At 52.0% G+C, this 21,409-nt stretch overlaps 1 pseudogene; it reads right to left on the reverse strand.

Moving 5' to 3' along the window:
* LOC103628422 (probable inactive receptor kinase At5g58300) overlaps positions 1-21,164 on the reverse strand; it is a 37,503-nt pseudogene extending 16,339 nt beyond the window's left edge.
* Between the last annotated feature and the right edge of the window lie 245 nt (positions 21,165-21,409).

Consider the following 21,409-nt stretch of genomic DNA (forward strand, 5'->3'; position numbering starts at 1 on the left):
GTGTGGGTAATCCTTGAGTTGAAGATCCTCTTGGGAGAAGGTAATTGGAATGTGAGACCATCTTGACTTGATGAAGGGTCCTTGCACTCTGACATGTTGTACCCTTCTCTATGCCTCCTTTTTCTGCTTCTTGTTGGCTGGCTCTGAGCATGAACCGCCTGTTATCGGGAGTACCAACTTTGGAGCCGAAGCAGCTCCAGCTTGAATGTTGAACGAAGCCATGAGCTCAAAAAAGTGGAAGTGAGTTCACCGGAGGTGGGCGCCAATGTTGGGACTTGCTCTCAAATGCTATGAATTAAGAACAAGGCAACATAAAATGTTAAATATCAATACCCTTCGTCCGCCGAAACATTATCTCCATAAGGATTTAATGAACTTTGGACGAAGGTCACGAACATAGTATTACGAAGGTTTCACCTTCGTAATTAAACTTATAAAGATAACATAAAGTAAAGTTAAAACATGAAACATTAAAGATAAATGTATTGAAAAACAAATGATCTTATTCACATACATTATTATGTGAATTTAAGATGTTTGAATACAACGTTTAAATACATTTATACCTTTGCCTTGACAAGCAATAATTCCCGAGTGATGCGTTAGCAATTACAGGAATGCGTGAACAGTAAAGGAATACTGTTCACTATTTATAGGCACAGGACACAGCAAATGAAGAATTACAATTATGCCCCTCATAAAAGTTTACAACAATGACTCAGATCATTGAAGGCTAAAAGGTCATTTTATCTTTAAGTCGGTTCGATCCTTCGTCTTCGGATATGTTGTAGTTCCGAAGCTTCGTGAACGGTATCTTCGGCATCATGTTCAAGCAGCTTCAGCCGAAGCTGTTTCTTTTTGCAGGACCTTCGGCGACGAAGCATGGTCCCAACAGATACATTATTCATGATCACACTTTTATTATCTGTTTATTATTACTGTTCATGATAAGATCATTATGTTAATTGGAACATGGAGCGACCACCCGGGAAAACAGTGCTACCACAAGGGTTTATGGACGCCCTTGGCTGATTAATTAGGAAAGCTAGTGGAAGACTACCTTACCCGAAAGGGGCAAGGGCAGTAGGGGAGTGGTCAGTGTAGGGAGGTCCTTGGGATGATTTTGCTGCGATGGCGATCATGCGAGGGATCCCTGCATTGGAGCTTCCTATAAACTGTAGCGGGTTTTCTGAAGCTAGTGGAACTTTGTAAAGGCCTCGTAGTGTTACCCTGCCTCACCTCCTCGGTAGAGGTGTATGGGGAGTCGCGATCCCTTGGTAGATGGGTAACATGACTTGTGGGTAAAAATGCGCAACCTCTGCAGAGTGTAAAACTGGTATACTAGCCGTGCTCACGGTCATGAGCAGCTCGGACCCTCACATGATTAATTTATGGAACTAAATTCAATTTGTCATTTGCATTGCATTGCAGGTGATGTTATTACTTTTCTTAATTGGGTTGGTATTTACTTATACTTAGTAACTGCTAATAAAATTTTGACCAACTTTAAAAGCAATGTTCAGCTCTAACCATCCTCTTTGGTAAGCCTTACACTTCACGTGAGCTCCCACCTTTGGCGAGATCATGCACATTATTCCCCACAACTTGTTGAGCGATGAACATATGTGAGCTCACTCTTGCTGTCTCACACCCCCCCACAAGTCAAGAACAGGTACCACAGGATGAGGCGCATGGAGGATGCTGTGATGTGTTCGTGAGAGGTCTAGGTCGTCGTCTCCCAGTCAACTTTGGGTTGCTGGACCGTTGTCTCCTTATAATGTAATTATTTATTTTGTATAGAATTCATGTTAAGTAGTAAAGATGTGACATTCGATCTTGTGCCATGATTCATCATATGTGTGAGACTTGGTCCCAGCACACCTGGTGATTATGTTCGCGCCCGGGTCTTGGTGCCCCGAAATCCAGGTGTGACATTGAGCCTGGGCCACCACCTCGCGGGGGAGGCGCAACGAGGCCAGGAGGCAGAGCGACAACAATCGGCGGCGCCTGAGCCGGAGCCGGGCGCGTGAGGTTGTTGCCGGCGAAGGCGGCGTCGGGGAAGCGGAGGAGGGACGCCGGCACGGTCCCGTCAAGGCGGTTGTTGGAGAGGTTGAGGAACCGAAGCGCGGGGAGGCCGAGGTACAGCACGCGACCGAACAGCGAGTTGTTGGAGAGGTCGAGCGCGACGAGGCGGGTGAGGTTGGCGAGCGCGCTGGGGACGGCGTCGTCGAAGGCGTTGAAGGTGAGGTCGAGCACCTGGAGCGCGGTCAACCCCACGAGGGCGGTGGGGAGCGCGCCAGAGAAGGCGTTGCATTGAAGGTGGAGGCCCGCGAGCGCGGGCAGGCACAAAAGGTCGGCGGGGAGCGGGCCAGAGAGGTCGTTGGAGCGCAGGCTGAGCAGCTGCAGCGCGGTGAGGCGACCGAGCATGCCTGGAGGCACGGCGCCCGAGAGGCCTAGCCCCGGGAGGTGCAGCGCCACGACGCGCGTGCCGCCGTCGCTGCAGGTGACCCCCGTCCAGCCGAGGCTGGGGCCGTCGGCGCTGTAGGCGAGGTGAGTGGTGGGCGAGTTGATGCGCGCGTGGGCGGTGGCGTCGCGGCCCACGCCGGAGAGGAACGCCAGCAGTGTCGTCTTGTCGGCGTCGGGCTCGGAGGAGGCCAGGCGACATGGGGCTGGCGGCGCGGCGCGGTGCAGCGCGCAAGGTGGAGGTGCGGGCTAGCGGCGGGGGGGCGCGTGAGCTGGCGGCCGGCGGCGGGCGCGAGCTGGTGGGAAGCGGGAAAGGAGAGGAAGAGAGACGCGAGGGGTTAGGAATTTAGGTTTTTGGGTTAAGTTCGATGGTGTCCACGTGGCCCACGTATTTAATTTAAGAACGTGGGTACCCACGTTCCTAATAGGTTAAGTTCAACGGTTTTGGCTAGGGCCCACGAACTTAATTTAAGAACGTGAGTACCCACGTTCTTAAAAAACCCATGAACTTAACTAATGTAAGAACGTCGGTACCCATGTTCTTAACAAAACCCACGAACATTTATCAGTTTCTTGTAGTGGGACGAAGGTCCTTGACCTTTAAGAATTGTGTTGTCTTGTTCTTGATTTACAGCATTTGAGAACAAGTGACCAACAAGCGTAAATAGCAATCACCATGCATCACACACACTTAAGCAGAAGAAACGAGTGAAACATGCAAAGAATAAGTACTTGAAACCTAGTGTCCTTGCTCAAATTCGTTATAGTAGAAGTACGAGTAGGGACATCGAGAAGAAAAGGATTCTGTTGAATGTGAAAGATGAGCTGAAGTTACCTCCACAACCTGAGGTTCTACTAGAAAGAAATACACCAAATTTGTCCCCTGCTAGACTCAAATTTGACCATCTGGTAGTAATAACGGGCAGATATTTCCAAAGACATCTGATGCATATGTGTTTGATGGTGATTCAAGGCTTGAATCACTTCCACTTGATTTGCTGGTATGGAACTGAAACAACTATCTTTTTGTTAACTTTAGTGTGCATTATTTTTTTGTAAACATGATTGTCTTTGTTTTGTTGCAAAGATCAAGATCATGTGTTGCTTACACCATGACCAACTGAAGATTGTTTTCCATGTTTCAAAAAGGATTCGAAAAGCAGTAAACATCATCTCTTAGTTGTCTCATTTTTTATTTGTGAAGTAGATAAGAGTCTCACTTTTCTTCATTTCCTTGTTCTCATGCAATTTTCAATCATTTAAATAATGATATTTTTTCTCGAATACGCAGGAGAGTTGTGTATTATTGTATTAATTGAAGAGGAAAAAAGGCCTAAGGCCGGAAAACAAACAGGAAAACACGGGAACACCCACGCACACCAACACACACCACTCAACGCACACAGACTCACCCTCATACGCACACCTGACACACCCTGCACTCTAACACCTCTCAAGGACCTTCCTCTAAACCGGATCAAAAAGAGAATGCAAGTTCTTAGCCCCTGCTAAAATCCAAACATGTAGCTTCTCTCTAAACCATGACTCCAAAGAGATCAGATAGGGTCTAGCTCCATCAAAGATACACCTGTTTCTATGCTTCCAAAGACTCCAAGCACCAAGAATGACAATACTATTAAAACCCTTTCTTTTTCTTTTATGAATCTTAACTAATGCTTTTCTCCACCATTCAGCAAAACAAAGATCTCTCCTTTTAGAAACCACAGAGGACAGCCCAATTAGAGCTAAGATATTACACCAAAACTGCCTTGCAAACCAATCCAAAATCTGTAGTAGGACGTCTTGTTGTGGTGTATCTATTTCCAGATCTTTCTAACCTATTCCAGCTAGTTACGTAAATTTATACTAGCTGGTTGTTTTAACTACTATATGTGTATAAGCAACTGATTATTGACGTGATAAGTTCTTTGATTTTTCTTCTTTTATATTCTAGGTATGTAAAATCTCAGAGCAGGCAAAAAAAGGCTACATGACTTGTTAATAACCATAATTTTCTCATACGTATTACTCGATTCAGAAATTTAATACTCCCTCAGTCCTAAATTAAAATTTATTTTACCTTTATAGATTCATACAATAGTTAATGTATATGTTCTATATATGTGTCTAGATTTATTATCATCTATATGAATGTAGACATAAAAATATAGAGCTAAAACTACTACTATTTTAAATAGTAAAAAATGGTTTCATTGTCCTTGGGTTTGACCTCCTTGGCCATGTCCACTAATCTCGCAATCTCTGTTGGTTTTTTAGAGTCACGTATGCATCCTTTAGTCCAACTGCATCTTTCTATGCAGGTATCTGCCTTTTAAGTTAATTTCTTTTGAACCACTCAATTGGCTAAGGTCACTCCTTAAATCTTGTGAAAGAACTAAAGTGCGACTATATTGTTTCTTGTTGTGTGTGATGGGCATAAAATTTGATTTTATTATATAACAGCTGATTTACTTGTTAGGTAAATTTTCTAATTGTTTCCATAACGCTCGAAACAACATATTAGTTCATACTGCAACCACTATTTCTTGAGAATGATCACATCAATTCGTAAGGGTCACTGTGATATCCTATCCCCTGTGATGATGATATCATATCCCAAAACATAATATAATTAATAGAGTATCCATACCAACAAGGTGTATCTTTTTTTCGGAAACATATCTCGAAAGAACCTTCAAGTTAAGCGTGCTTGTCTTGAAGCAATTTGGGATGGGTGACCGATCGAGAAGTTTTCTCGGGTGCGCATGAGTGAGGACAAAGTGCGCACAAAAGACATGTGTTGGTTCGTGGGGACAATATATGATCCTAGCAAGTTGCCAGGTGTAAGTACCACCGGTACAGGATTGGACGGGGTGTTATAAGGGGTATCAGAGCTGACCCTCGCGGTTTCACCGGCGTGTATGGGTTAGGGGTTCAGGTATATGGCCAATGGCGCATGTGGGACCGGAGTGGTCACATGGCATGGTATATGACGACACTAGACACACAGACGTGGCTAAGAAAGGAGGTTCCTAGATTGGTCGGTCTTCTAAGGCGGTGGATTGTGATATCCTAGCCCCTGGGATGGTGGTATCCTGTCCCAAGGCTTAATAGAATTAATAGAGTATTCATATCAAGAAGGTTCATCTTCTTTTTTGGAAGCATATCTCGAACGAACCTCCAAGTTAAGCGTGCTTGGCTTGGAGCAATTTGGGATGGGTGACCGACCATGAAGTTTTTTCGGGTGCACATTAGTGAGGACAAAGTGCGCACAAAAGACATGTGTTGGTCTGCGGTGACAATATAAGATCCTAGCAAGCTGCCATGAGTAAGTACCGTCGGTCCGAGATTGGAAGAGTGTTACTCTGTCACACCCGGATTTAAGGGGCAAACCCGGGTGCATCTCAAATGTGTGCTAGGATCAAGTCTCACACATATGATGACTCATGGTACATAAACGAATATCTCATCATTACTATAAAATAAGAGTTCTATATAAAATAGTTAAATAATTATATCATAAAAAGACAACGATCTAGCAACCACAGTTGACTGGGAAATGACAACCTAGACCTCTCACGAACTCATCACGGCATCCTTCATGCTCCTTATCTTGTGGTACTTGTACTTGACTTAGGGTGATGTGATTACAGTAAGAGTGAGCTCACATACGTTCATCGTTCAACAAGTTGTGGAGAGTAATGTACATGAGCTCACTTACAGTGAGGCTCATATGAAGTGTAAGGCCTACCAGAGGAGATGGTTAAAGTTGAGCATTACTTTTAAAGTTGGTAAAAATTTTATTAGTAGTTACTAAGTATAAATAGATACCAACCCAATTAAATAAGAGATCACAATTAATAATAACACACACAATGCAATGCAAATGATAGATTAAGTTTAATTCCATAAGTTAATCATGTGAGGGTACGAACCGCTCATGACCGTGAGCACGGCTGATATACCAGTCTTACACTCTGCAGAGGTTGCACATCTTTACCCACAAGTCGTGTTACCCATTTCCCACAGGGTCATGAATCTCATACATCTCTACTAAGGAGACAAGACAGGGTAGCACTATGAGGCCTTTACAAAGTTCCACTAGCTTTAGAAATCCCGCTACGGTTTCTGAGAAGGGAAATATAGGAATCCCTCATCCGAAAAGCCATTGCAGCATGATCGACCCGAGACCTCCCTATACCGTAGCTCCTCTACCGCCCTTGCCCCTTTCGGATAAGGTATACCTCCACTAGCTTTCCTAATTAGTCAGCCAAGGGCGTCCCATACCACCCTTGTGGTAGCACTGTTTTTCGGGTGGTCGCTCCATGTTCCAATTAACATAACGATCTTATCATGAACAATAATTAAAACAACAGCAAAATTTGAACATGATCATAATGTAACATTAATTTCCCAAAACCAGGTAGAGCAATAGCAAATCTACCCAATAGTTCTCTTGTTTGCAAGGTGTGGGATATGCAATGCTAGGGAAACCTATTAGGTCCTGTTGGTCACTTGTTCTCAAATGCTATAAATCAAGAACAAGGCAACACAATTGTTAATGGTTAAAGACCTTCGTCCTTCGAAGCATTATTCCCTCTCGGATATAATGATCTTTAGACAAAGGTCATGAAGGACACACCTTCATCATTTACATATAAACATGAATCCAAATAAGAAAGCGAAGGAATACAAGAGAATAAAAATAATAATTGTTATGTATCAATGATTCATTTATTCTTATATTTCGTAAACATCAATAATATTCATATTACATTGGTACCTTCGGTTTGCCAAAAGGTGAGAGAATGAGGATGGCGTGAGAGTGATTACAATCCAGCGTGAACAGTACGGTGTTATTGTTCATCTATTTATAGGCACGGGACACAGCCCAGATAAAAGTACATTTATGTCCTTGGTAACTATCTATGATTTTAACAAGAATTATTATGACTGTATGGTCTTTATCCTTCTTCAGTCGTTATCATACTTGAGCTTCGTCAACATGTCCAGCTAAAGTCTTTTGGATTCTAGCTTCGTCGCCCACCCTTTATTTCCATTCGTTCTGTCATGAGAGAAGTTCTCCATTCCAAAGCCGAAGCTTCCTATAACTATTCATAATTATACTGAAAACATATGGCTAGTCACATTTTTTGAGGACCTTCGGAAGAGGAATGCCCCCAACAGGTCCCATCAAATGAACCTGAGCATGTCACCGTGATTAACAGAAACATTATTAGTTAAAGAAGAGTGATCAAAGGCACAACTTGCCTTAGACTTGAGATTTCAGGTACCAAGTTGGTCTTCAAATTCTCGTGATCTCATCGCTACTCGTAGCAATACATACAAATAGGCAAGGAGTACATAAACATAACAGTACACCAAACAGGAGAAAACAACTGTGTAAGAATATTCTACGCATTGCTACGGGATCACAGGTTCGAGAACCACTAAATTCGAAGTTATGATTGAAAAGGTATGGTTTTCTGAAGTTTTAGATAGTTAAATAGTAAAATAAAAATATAATCTATGTTAATTAATAATAGGTGAAATAATTATTGTAACGAAATAACTAATCCAAGTTATAACTTAACTAGACATCATATTTTAATCAAATTATAATTATAGGATCAAGATATTTCATTAACTAAAACAACTAATTCAATAAACATAGGTTAAACAAATTAGTTATATATGTTACATGATAAAATAGTGTTACTAAGGCATAGACAATTTCGTTATAAAGCTAACGCGACTTAAACAGACTAAATCATAATTAAATGAAGAAGTTATGGGGTTTCTAAGATTATCATATTTTTATACTAAAACCCCATTTTCAGATTTAATTTACTAAATTCTAGAAAGTCCAAGACTACACACACCATTTTTTAAGGTAGTGTTTGGTTGAGGAGCCAAGTAGAACGGAGCCGTTCCATCCTGTTGGGGCGAAGGCAGAGACGCCACCCTTCGCTCGTCGCCTTTCGCTGCAGTCGCTGGTTTGACGAAGACAAAACGGGCAGGGACACCCTTCGCTTTATTCAGCACCAGACGAAGGCCTGCGGTGACGTCTCCCCGCGGCACGGCCTCGTCCTGCTCTGAGGCCCACGTGTGATCTGGCCCATTGTAACGGGCCCCGCGTGACCGCCGCTGTGTTACGGGCCTAGTTTGTAAAGGCATTCTTGTAAGTACAGCTTGTAACCCTGCTTTATGGGAATATTCTGGGGATAAACTAGGTGTCCGAGGGCACATGCGTCCTTAACACGAGGCGCTGGGCACTCAGATACCTATAAATACCCCCACACAGTGCCCGTGAGAGGCTAGACATTAACAGAGCTATAGCCCCCGTGCACGTAACCCTGTTGTCACCACCGTTCTCCCTTGTTGGCTTCCTTGCTGCTGAGAGCAAGTACCAACATTTGGCGCCCACCGTTCGTGCTACGACCAAACCACCCGCGATGGCACCCAAGAGAGCTAACCCGAAGGCTGATGAGGCTGCGAAGGCAGCACTGCTTGCCGCAAGGAAGGGCAAGGCCCTCGCCCTCACCCAATCCACCCACCAAGAGCCCACCGAAGGCAATATTCCCCGCACCTGCGAGGACGACACCTTCCGCACCTGCGAGCCCGAAGGACAATCGCAGCCGCCCCCAGGCTTCGCCCCACTAGAGGGCGCGGATCTCACCGAGGACGGCGAGGTCCTCGGCGTCTCAACAGAAGAACAGTTACAGCTGCGCGCCCTGCGCCTCAAAAACCGCAATCTCCAGAGGCAGAAAGAGATACTGGAGGCCAAGCGCCAGCGTGTGTCCGCACTAGCCAAGGTGCGGCAGATGATACGCGACGAGGAGCAGAAGGCCCAAGACCTCGAGTGCGAGATCGCGCTGATGCAGCGCGAAGGCCACCTCGGCCTACAGCAAGAGCCACCCCTCCAGCAGCGCGCGCAACCGGAAGACACGCGCGAAGGCCACCTCGGCCTGCAGCATGGCCCACCCCTGCAACACCGGGCGCAGCCGGAGAACCCGCGCTACCCACAGCATGACTACGCCTTCCAGCACGGCGCGCCCTTCCAAGGGGTCAACTACCTCGACGAGCGAAGTCCCCTGGCGCCACACCTGCAAGTGACGCCTTGGCCAGCTAACTTCCGGGCAGGGGCATATCCCAAGTACAACGGCAGCACCGACCCGGCGCAATACATAATGAGTTACCAAGTCGCCGTTGCATCCGCCGGAGGGGACGACGCCACAATGGCGAAGTCTTTCATCATCGCCCTGGAGGGCCCAGCACTCACCTGGTTCACCAGATTGCCTCCGCTGTCCATTGATTCGTGGAGAAGTCTCAGGGACAAGTTCCTTCTCAACTTCCAAGGGTACCGTCCGGACACCGACGCTTTGGCCGAGCTCTCGCTTTGCAAACAGCTGGAAAAGGAGACTCTGCGGGAGTATTACCGTAAATTCTTAACACTCAAGTCACAGCTGCCCTCCGTCGATGATCATATCGCTATCCACTACGCCATCAATGGCCTTCGGGCCGGCGTCCTCTACAGCCACTGTATCAGAGATCCACCCAAGAACCTCCAGGAGCTATATCAGCTCTTTGAAAAATATGCTAAATCCGAAGAACTCCACCAGCGCAAGGTTGAGTCACAGCGGAAGCCCAAAGATGCCCCGCAGTCCAGCCGCACGTGGACGAGGACTCCGCAACCAGACTCCGGTCGAGATGGCCGCAGTCAACAGCAAGTGCACAACATCGCCAACCAGCAGCCTGCTGCTGACCCCCCTCGTCGCCAGGAATATCCCCCCCAGGGCCGCGGAAACGGAACTCGCGGCAGGGGCCGAGGGCGCGCGCAGCCGCCGCGCCGGTTCTACTGCCTTTTTCACGGCGAAGACTGCGCCCACCAAACCAAAGACTGCCCCGAAACGAAGGCCACCAGAGACAGAATGGCGCGGGCGCAGCCAGCCGACAACCCCAGAATTGTCGCGCATAATTACCAGCCACCCCCTCCACCATATATCCACGCTCCCGCCCCGCATCCGCCGCACCACGCTTACCAACACCATCAGGAGGTACAAATCGTACCTCCTCCACCCCCAGTCCCCCACCACCACACCAGCACCACCAAAACATCCCCCATGCCCCAAAGCAGGAAGACTTCGCCGATCAACCATATCGCGGAGTCATTCACATGATAACAGGGGGGTCCAGCACTGACTTCGACACCAAGCGGCAGAAGCGGGACCACTACCGCAGCATCAACCATGTCGCGGTCACCGGCCCAGTCGTGCAGACGAAGTGGTCCCACATACCGCTAACCTTCGATGCACGAGACGTCGACCTGCGCAGTGCCCCCCACATCGACGCTATGGTCATCAATTGCAGCGTGGCAGGCTGGGACCTACACAAAGTCCTGGTCGACAACGGCAGTCAGGCGGACATCATCTTCCTCCACGCCTTCGACCGCATGGGTATAAGCCACAGCCTGCTCAAGCCTTTGGACAATCCGTTGTATGGCTTCGGCGGCAAAGGCACCTTTCCCGTTGGCAAAATAGAGCTTCCCCTCTCCTTCGGTGTAGCACCCAATGCCCGAAGTGAGCAAGTAACCTTCGACATTGTTGACATGGTATATCCGTACAACGCCATCATGGGCCGGGGCTCCATCAATAAGTTTGAAGCTGCCATCCACGGACTGTACCTATGCATGAAGATACCAGGTCCGCTAGGCGCTATCACGATCTACGGCAACCAGCAGACGGCGCGCAACATAGAGCGGGACTTCGTGCCCGGTCAGAGGAATGTACACTGTCTCACGACCCAGCGCGAGGTCCCTGCGCCCGCCAGCCCAACCGATAAGCAGCACGAGAAGGCACAGTTGCAGAGCCAAGACGGAACCAAGACTGTTCCCCTTGATCAGGCCACGCCCAAGCAGACCCTCACTATCAGCGAAGACCTCACATCACATGAAGAAGAGAGGCTTCTCTGCTGCCTGGCCAAGAATAAAGATGTCTTCGCCTGGTCCGCCCTAGACCTGGTCGGAGTCAGCCGATCCATAATCGAGCACAGCTTGGGAATCGACCCTTCGGTGCGACCAAAAAAGCAAAAGCTCCGCAAAATGTCCGACGAAAAGACGGAGGCCGCCAAGGCGGAAGTGCACCGCCTCCTAGAGGCTAAATTCATCGAGCCAGTGGCTTACCCCACGTGGCTCTCCAATGTCGTAATGGTGCAGAAAAAAAGCGGGAAATGGCGAATGTGCATAGACTTCACCAGCCTCAACAAGGCCTGCCCGAAGGACAATTTCCCGTTGCCGCGGATCGACAAAATAGTCGATAGCGCGGCCGGATGCGAGGTCATGTCACTCCTCGACTGCTTCTCCGGCTATCACCAGATATACATGAAAGAGGAAGACAAGGCTAGCACCAGCTTTATAACACCCTTCGGCACTTATTGCTTCATCAGGATGCCGGAGGGACTCAAGAATGCGGGGTCCACCTTCTCCAGACTCACCAAAACAGTACTCGAAGGGCAGGTCGGTAGAAACATATTTACATATGTGGACGACATCGTCGTCGCCAGCAAGAATAAGGAGGACCACCTCGCCGACCTCGCCGAGACATTCGCGAACATGCGAGACGCACGACTCCGCCTGAACCCGGAAAAGTGCGTCTTCGGTGTTCGCCAGGGCAAGATATTGGGTTACCTGGTGTCACACCGCGGCATCGAGGCCAACCCAACCAAGATCCAGGCCATCGTCGACATGTCGCCTCCGCAGTCCGTCAGGGACGTCCAGCGTCTGACAGGCAGATTAGCCGCTCTCAACAGATTCATCTCCAGGTCCGCCGAGCGAAGTCTCCCCTTCCTCAAAACACTTCGCGGTGCGAAAGACTTCGCTTGGGGGCCGGAGCAAGCAGCGGCCTTCGCCTCACTAAAACAGTACTTATCGGAGCTGGCCATCCTCACAAGCCCTGACCCCTCGCTCCCCCTATTGCTCTATGTCGCGGCTTCGCCGCACGCGGTCAGCGCGGCACTAGTGCAGGAGCAGACTGTTGAAGGCACAGTCAGACAGTGCCCTATTTACTATGTCTCCGAAGTCCTGACACCGTCCAAATGCAACATGACAGAGCTGGAGAAGATCGCCTACGCAGTTGTTATGTCCTCGCGCAAACTGCGCCATTATTTTGAAGCATTCAAGGTCCGAGTCACCTCGGACAGGGGGCTCGGCGAACTATTCAGAAACCCGGAGGCATCGGTCAGGATTGCTAAGTGGGCAGCCGAACTCTCCGGCTACCACATCAGCTTCGAGCCCAGGACAGCCATCAAGTCGCAAGTCCTAGCAGACTTCGTCGTCGACTGGACTGGGCCAATAACACAGCCGGCCCCGTCCACAGAGAAGATTTGGACCATCCATTGCGACGGCGCATGGTGCCATGCGGGGGCAGGCGTCGCTGCAATTGTCACCTCACCAACCGGAGTCAAACACAGATATGCAGCACGCCTCAGCTTCGCTCTGGAGTCCGACAGATGCACAAACAACATCGCAGAGTATGAAGCGGTTATCCTCGGCCTCCGCAAGCTAAGGGCCCTCGGAGTCACCACATGTATCATCAAGACAGACTCCAAGATAGTTGCCGGCCAGATCGAGAAAGATTATGCAGCAAAGGACCCCGCGCTCATGCAATACCTCGCGGCTATCCGAAGTCTCGAGAGACAGTTCAAGGGATTCACCCTGCAGCATGTGGATAGGGCCAAGAACGAGGAGGCCGACGCATTGGCCAAGGCCGCCGCCAGGGGCGAGCCCTTGCCCTCCGACGTGTTCTTTCACACCATCGGCACGCCCGCCGTCCGGAGCCCCGAAGGGCTCCAAATAACTAATGATAGCGAGGGCCACCATATAGTCAACCTAATCATGACCGAAGACTGGCGGGCACCAATAACCCTGTTCCTACAGGGGTACTATCATCCAACTGACGTCAGTGAGGCAAAGCGCCTCAGACATCGAAGCAGGGACTTCGCACTGATTGAGGGCCAATTATACAAGAAAGGGGTCAGTCAGCCAATGCTGAAATGCGTCACCGAAACCGAAGGCATGCAGATCCTACGCGAAGTCCACAGTGGCACGTGCGGCTCGCACGCAGGGCCAAGGGCCCTGGCTGCCAAGGTGATCCGATAAGGGTTTTACTGGCCCGCAATGATCTGCGCAGCAAATCGGGTCACGAGGTCCTGCGAAGCCTGCCAGAAGTTCTCTCCTCGGTCAGGCAACCCCTCGCAATATACAAAGCTGATTGCCCATACATGGCCTCTCCAGCGCTGGGGCCTGGACATCGTCGGGCCCCTGCCCACCGCTCAGGGGAACCTTAAGTTCGCCTTCGTAGCCGTCGAATACTTCACCAAATGGATTGAAGCGAGGGCTGTTTCCACAATCACATCAAAGACTGCCCAAAAATTCTTCTGGCAGAACATCGTTTGCCGCTTCGGAGTACCGTCCGAGCTAACAGTTGACAACGGCAAGCAGTTCGACAGCCAAGATTTCAAGGATTTTTGTTTCTCCATCGGCACCAAGCTTGCCTTCGCTTCAGTCTATCATCCGCAGTCCAACGGGGTCGTGGAGCGCGCCAATGGGAAAATATTCACAGCTGTCAAAAAGATGCTCCTCGATGAAAGAAAAGGCAGATGGACCGATTTATTACCGGAGGCAGTCTGGGCGCTAAACACAACTGAGTGCAGGGCGACCGGGTTCACTCCTTTCCGCCTTCTATACGGATCGGAGGCAATGACCCCGCAAGAAATAAAGCATAGGTCCCCGCGTACAGTTCCGTCAGCCGTCCCCGACGTGGATGAGCCAACTTCAAAAGATCTCATTGACGGAGACCGGGTCTTCGCCCTACAGGCCCTAAACAAATATCAAGCCCAAACCAAAGCATGGCGCGACCGCGCAGTCATCCCGAGGGAGTTCAGCGAGGGGGACCTCGTACTCATCCGGACAGCTCGGACGGAGTCCAAGGGCAAGCTGGAGCCCAAGTGGGAGGGCCCCTTCATAGTCAAGTCAAAAGCTTCCCCCAGCGCTTACAGGCTCACAACGCCAAACGGCGAGGACCTGGAGCACTCCTGGAACATCGACAACCTTCGCAAATTTTTTGTTTGATCCATTTAGGGCCGATTTCGCCCTTGTAATTCTCCGCAAACGATCTTGTACCGGCCCGCACTCTTTTCCTCCCGGGGGGTGAGGTTTTTAACGAGGCGGAGCCATGTAATATATGTGAGAAAAATCCCCCGCAAAAACATGTGTCGAAAAAAGACCGCGACACCGGTCTTCGGCATTCGACCAATTCGAAGTCACCGCGAGGCTAAGCGCTAGCCACCCTCGCGTGCGACAAGTCCGCGCAGAAGTCGCCTAAGGGTGCAGCCGGACTCAGCACAACAAGTGCGAAAAATTCCGACGTCTATCACGAAGACTATCCGCGCAGAAGTCGCCTAAGGGTGCAGCCGGACTCAGCACAACAAGTGCGAAAAATTCCGACGTCTATCACGAAGACTATCCACGCAGAAGTCGCCTAAGGGTGCAGCCGGACTCAGCACAACAAGTGCGAAAAATTCCGACGTCTATCGCGAAGACTATCCGCGCAGAAGTCGCCTAAGGGTGCAGCCGGACTTAGCACAACAAGTGCGAAAAAATTCCGATGTCTATCGCGAAGACTATCCGCGCAGAAGTCGCCTAAAGGTGCAGCCGGACTTAGCACAACAAGTGCGAAAAAATTCCGATGTCTATCGCGAAGACTATCCGTGCAGAAGTCGCCTAAGGGTGCAGCCGGACTTAGCACAACAAGTGCGAAAAAATTCCGATGTCTATCGCGAAAACCATCCGCGCAGAAGTCGCCTAAAGGTGCAGCCGGACTTAGCACAACGAGTGCGAGAAATTCTGATGTCTCCCACAAAGACTCCGCGCAGAAGCCGCCTCAGGGCGCGGTCAAACTAGTACAACAAAAGCAGAAGCGACAGTATCAAACCATCCGCGCTAAGACCGACTATAATCACACCAGCACAGCATAGCCAACCATGCCACACAAAGTACTCAGCGCCCTCGCAGGCACAGGCACGCGAGGGCACACAGCTTCATCTTACAACCCTTTACACATATACAAGCGAGGGCACCACACTCTACATCGGCTCCACCTTAGGAATAATACCCATCTCCCTATAATTAAATAACATTATCCTAAGCTCCTCACCCGCAAAAAGACTTCGCAGTTCCCCTTCCCCTATGCTCGCGGCGGCCGGCAAAGACAACAGTTCCTGCCGACCAACCCTACTCACACGAAGCCGAGCCCCCTCCTCCGCGCTAACCCTACGTTTTGCAACCGCCCTTCGTCGGCGGCGCCCGGTGCTAGGGCCTGGCACGTCCGGCGCGTCCGCGGCGTGTGGCGAAGCCTCCGCCGCAGCAACGTCCAAGGCCGCAAAATAATCCAAGTCCTCCTCCGACGACTCCTCAGTCCACTCAACCGAGCTCCCAGAGTCAGTAAAATCAAAAAACTCAGATACAGACCCACCATATTCATTTCCACCTTCCGCGGTCGAAGCCGCCAAAAACTCAGTAGTAGCGGTTGCGTGCGCAGGCCCAAACTCTCGAACCTGCGCAGCAACCAAAGTTCAGTACAACATCCAAAAAGTCCCCAACCCTAAACACCCACTACGCCACCTGCGAAGGCCCTGCCGCTGCGGGAGCCTCCGCTGTCGCCTCCGCCGCTGCTTCCGCTACCACCGCCGCGGAATCTTCAGCGCTCGGCGCAGCAGCTGCGGGGGCGTCAGGCGCGCCTTCGGCCACCTTTGGGGGCAGGCCTTCGCCGGCCACAGCAGAGGTGGGGACGCCCGGCGCGTCTTCCGCAGTCTCCAGGGTTGTTTCCAGGGCGACTCCAGTCGCAGCCTCCGCGAGGGTCAGCTCCGGGTCCGGCAGCGCGCTGTTCAGGGCCCCGAAGTCGTCCACCCGCTCGCCGCGCTCCGCCTAGAACAAGACACACAGATTCAGCAAACAAACGCACAGCCCGCATACAGCAAACGCCAAACAAACGACGTTACCTGAGCCCTCGCAGCCTCGGCCCGCTCCCTGACCACCTCACGACCGTACAGACCCCACATCCGGTCATAGAGGGCCCCGGCGGATTCCTTCACCACGGGGTCTTCGACCTTATAGATATCTCGATCAAAATCTTCATCCGCCTGGTCGAAGGCCTCGAAGTGCCGGCACCCTTCGCGGGAGAGCGCGTCCATCGCCCCCTCGCAGGTGACCAGGGAGGCGTACGACATCAACCCCCCCAAGACGGCGGGAAGTTCCAGCAGCTCCTCCTGCACCCATTGCATACAGCGAAGCCCGGACTCTCGGTCCGGCACTTCGAAGTCACCGGTCCGCGCACCCAGCTCATGATATGTATCCATAAGCTGCGTGCGCGTCCGTTCGGCCTCCGCATGCGTTGCGGCCTCGGCCTCCTTAGCGCGGCTCTCCAGGGCGGTGAGCCGCTCCTGCAGATGTTCGGCGAGCTCCTTGGCAAGATTGCCCTCCGCCCGCGCCAGCTTGGCCTCCGCCTGAGCAGCCTGCCCCTTGGCGACGGCCTCGTTAGCTTCCCTCCTCTCCGCCGCCAGTTGGCGCCGGAGGTCAGCCTTCTCCCTCTCCAGGGCGGCCACCCTGTCCGTCAGCTTACGGCACTTGCTGTCGGAGGCCGACTTCTCACGGACAGCGTCAGCATGTTGTGTCCGAAGTCTCTCGACTTCGGCAGACACAGCTGCCATGAGGGCCCCCGACGCAGTACGGCTGGCGAAGTCAGCCACCTGCAGAGCCGCGACGCAGTACGTAAGACCGTCGCCCCAAAAGAGGTGGAGGAGAGAGTATGGCTCAACGGACCTGACTCAGCGCCTCCGTCGCCTGACTCAGCGCCTCCGTCGCCACCTTCAGCCGGCGGGTCGCCGCGCCCGCCTCGTCCCTGACCAGCGCGAGGACCGACACCTCGCCTCCGGTGCCAAGCGCCTCGCCCCCCGCCTTCGGCGCCTTGGCGGCCGTCGCGATCGCCGCGCCAGGCGCAACTACAGCAAGCTGGCCCTCGTCCGGCCCTGCAACGCATCCACAAATTAAAAAAAACAATAATAGACCAGCGACTTACCACCAAGATAGTCATCCACAGTAATGTCGGTGCCGAAGTCGGCAACACGTTTGCCCGCCAACGGCAGCGCTCGGGCCGCCTTCGAAGCCTCCGCCACTCCGCTGGCCGGGGGCGCCACCTTCGTTGACTTGGAGCCTCCGGCGCCCGCCGTTGCCTCCGGCGCCTTGCTAGGCGCAGAGGCGCCCGCCTTCACCGCCAGCGGCGGCTTGCCTCTGCCGGAGGCCGCAGCCTTCGCAGTTCCCCGCTGCTTTTTCGGCCGAGCTTCGTGAATCCTGACAGTCGCCTGGCGTTTTTGCGCCGCCCCTTGGCGATCCTTGTCTATCACTGTCCACACAACAGCACCGATATTTCGCCCGTAAGGAAAAACTCTCCACCGATGAACCATACGAGATGTAAAACAGTCCTCCTCAGCCGCGCAGGGGATAGGAACATTTTTCGGCCAGCAACCCCCGGTAACCCTCAGCATCCGAGCCGAAGACTCCCGGAGCTCGGGCGAAGACATCCTTTCCCCCGGGGCCGCGCACGTCCTCATTAACTCTCTAGCAAAACTATCAGACACCCCAAGTCCCCCCATCACAGTACCTAATTTTCTCTTTTTTGAGGAGGGGGTGGCCGCCAGCGCAGGGTCGCCTCCAGTCTCCACCGCCGGTTTCTTCCCACGGCGGTCCGCTTCGTCTTGACCAGGATAGCCGTCGTACGGCAATTGATTCAATTCGAAGACCCTGTTCAAGCGCTCATTTGACCCGCAGATATCAAAGCTGCGCTGGCCTTCAGTCCTCGGCACGTAACGTCCCACGAGCCGCACCGCCAAGTCCTCCGCATCACGCACAAAGGCGGCCGGGTCACGATTTCGCAAGTTCAGTGCGAAGGCAGGACTTCGCACCACCCGTCCTCCGTGAAAAGGCATCTGGCGAGGGCACACTTCGCCCAGCGCCCAGCCGTGCGCCAAGGGCCAGACCCCGTACGCCACGAACTCTTCAACTAAATCACGCCCACTGCTCTGATCGGTAGCGCATCGGAGGGCCCCTTCGTCTGCATCCTCTTCTGCCACTTCAAAAGGCGGATACGCAGAATAATAATGAGAGCACATCTCAGACACGGGGAGTCATTTATGGCCTTCGACAGTACCCTCCGCAACATAAAACCAAAACTCATTCCAATTGCCCCACTTGTTGCGGGCGCACGGAACCAACTCCACTACTGGCATTGTGGTCTTGCCGGTCTTCGGCGTGAATGTGCACGACCCGAACTGGGCAACTCCGTCCCCAACCATCCTCTTCTGCCAATGCAAACAATAATTCTTCGCAAAAACTTCAACAGACGGCTGCCCGCCATACGAAGTCGTCGCCCAGACATACTTCGCCAGCGCCACCATGGCATTCGGTGTCAGCTAATGTATCTGAACATTGAATCTACGCAGGACTTCGCCGACAAACCGGTGCGTAGGCAAGCGGAGACCGGCGGCGAAGAACGCCTCGAAAACGACCAACTCACCCTCCGGCTCGGGGACTTCCTCCGTCCCCGGAGCACGAGCAACTCCGCCGCCAAAGTAGCCCAACCGCTGCATATCTTCAACGCGGGCTGACGTCATCCGTGACGCACCAAAATCAACAGAGTCGCCGGCGCGCAACTCCTCCACCATCACGCTACTCAACGTCTCCTCAGACGAGGCGGCGGCCGGCGGCATGGTGTCGGAGGAAGAAGAAGAGGACGGCATTGCTACGTACCGTCGGCGGCGGCGGGCGGTTTGCTTCACTCGAGCCAGCACTCCGGCGAGCAAAAGGAGCAGCGGAAGAAGAAGAGCAGCAAGACGGCGGGAGGCTAGGGTTTTTACGGAGCGCGGAAGGCAAAGTTCAAACAGCGCCGACCCCCGCCCCCTTTTATAGGCAGGGCGCGGCTCTTCGGGAAACCCGCAATCCGACAGGACGCGACGCTTCGGGAAACCCGCAATCCAACAGTACGCCGTCCATCAACGGTCACATCAAAAACCCCCGCGGAACCACTTCGAGCGAGGGCAGCGTCTCCGCCATCTAGCGACGTCTTCGGCACCAGGTGACTTTGTCGAACTGGTCCCTCGGAGGGCAAATGTTGGGGCGAAGGCAGAGACGCCACCCTTCGTTCGTCGCCTTTCGCTGCAGTCGCTGGTTTGACGAAGACAAAACGGGCAGGGACACCCTTCGCTTTATTCAGCACCAGACGAAGGCCTGCGGTGACGTCTCCCCGCGGCACGGCCTCGTCCTGCTCTGAGGCCCACGTGTGATCTGGCCCATTGTAACGGGCCCCGCGTGACCGCCGCTGTGTTACGGGCCTAGTTTGTAAAGGCATTCTTGTAAGTACAGCTTGTAACCCTGCTTTATGGGAATATTCTGGGGATAAACTAGGTGTCCGAGGGCACATGCGTCCTTAACACGAGGCGCTGGGCACTCAGATACCTATAAATACCCCCACACAGTGCCCGTGAGAGGCTAGACATTAACAGAGCTATAGCCCCCGTGCACGTAACCCTGTTGTCACCACCGTTCTCCCTTGTTGGCTTCCTTGCTGCTGAGAGCAAGTACCAACACATCCCTGATTCTAGGAACGGAGCCGTTCTGTTCTGTGTTTGGTAATCTGTAACGGAGCGGCTCTGTTTTTTGTTTGGTTGCAGAGTGAACGGAACAGAGCGTGACTGTGAGAGCGGGATGGGAACGGAGCGGCTCCGTCCGCTTGATTTTTTGGAGCGGAATGGTTCCGAATCTGAGGAGAATATTCCCTAATTGGAGCCATTCCGTTATAGTTCCTTTATAACCAAACAACAACAAAACTGGGACAGAACGGTTCCGTTCTACTTGGCTCTTCAACCAAACACTACCTAAGAGAACAGGGGTCAAACTGCAAGTTCTAGGGACTAGGATTAAATCTCCCTTAACTGCATATGGACTGGGGGTTAATTCGTAAGATTTCCAGGGGTTCTTTAGCAACTATGGCTGGCAGCAGTACGTGCACGCACACAGAGCAGCTAGATCTTCATCCTACTGACATGACTAAACAGAGCGTACAGGTACGACACGATTTAATCTCGACCGCTATGATTTTAAAGTGGAGGATTTGGTCACAACCGTTCACAAAGGGATCTATGGCTGAGATTCTAAGGTTATGTGCTCTATCCTACACCATGCATGACGATCGGACGGCGGGGAGATCATCCCCTCCCCCCCCCCCCCCCCCCCCCCCCGATCATGCTGGCGGCAGTGGTACCAACATCCACGACGACGGCGACCGGCCACACCCATCGGACGCAATAGCACCCGGATCTCAATAATTCATGGGTGCATGGCAAACCTTGAATCGTAAGGCTCACACCGATGCTCCCCAAATCTTGGCTAATCGCAGTAGCATGCCCCTCCACGGTGACAGGAAGCACTCGGCGGACGCCTGACTTCGACAAACAATTAACAACGCCCAGGAACTCTACTCCACGTAATGCCGAAAGCAAATGAAAGTGAAGGACGAAGCAAACTCGGGAGAACGCTTACCAGTGCTCGAAGCAATGGTGCGGCTATACTCAAGGCTTACGGCGGTGGAGCCCATCGTTAGGGATGGTGCCGAGCGCGGCCCGAATCGGGTGACGCAAGAACTCCGGTGGGGATCAGGGTTAGCACGTGAGGCGAGCCTCTTTTTATGGGTTGGTGAGGCGACCAGCTGGAGCCAAGCGCGCATGGCGGTGACTGTTGCAACAAACCGGCCTCATAGACATGCCCGAGAAGATCTACAGAGCAGCCTGCCCACGCAGACCCACGCCTCAGCGGTGGAGGAAAGTGGGCACCCACCGCAGA

The sequence above is a fragment of the Zea mays genome, chromosome 5, assembly GCF_902167145.1.
Source record: "Zea mays cultivar B73 chromosome 5, Zm-B73-REFERENCE-NAM-5.0, whole genome shotgun sequence".
In the NCBI taxonomy this organism is placed as follows: domain Eukaryota; kingdom Viridiplantae; phylum Streptophyta; class Magnoliopsida; order Poales; family Poaceae; genus Zea; species Zea mays.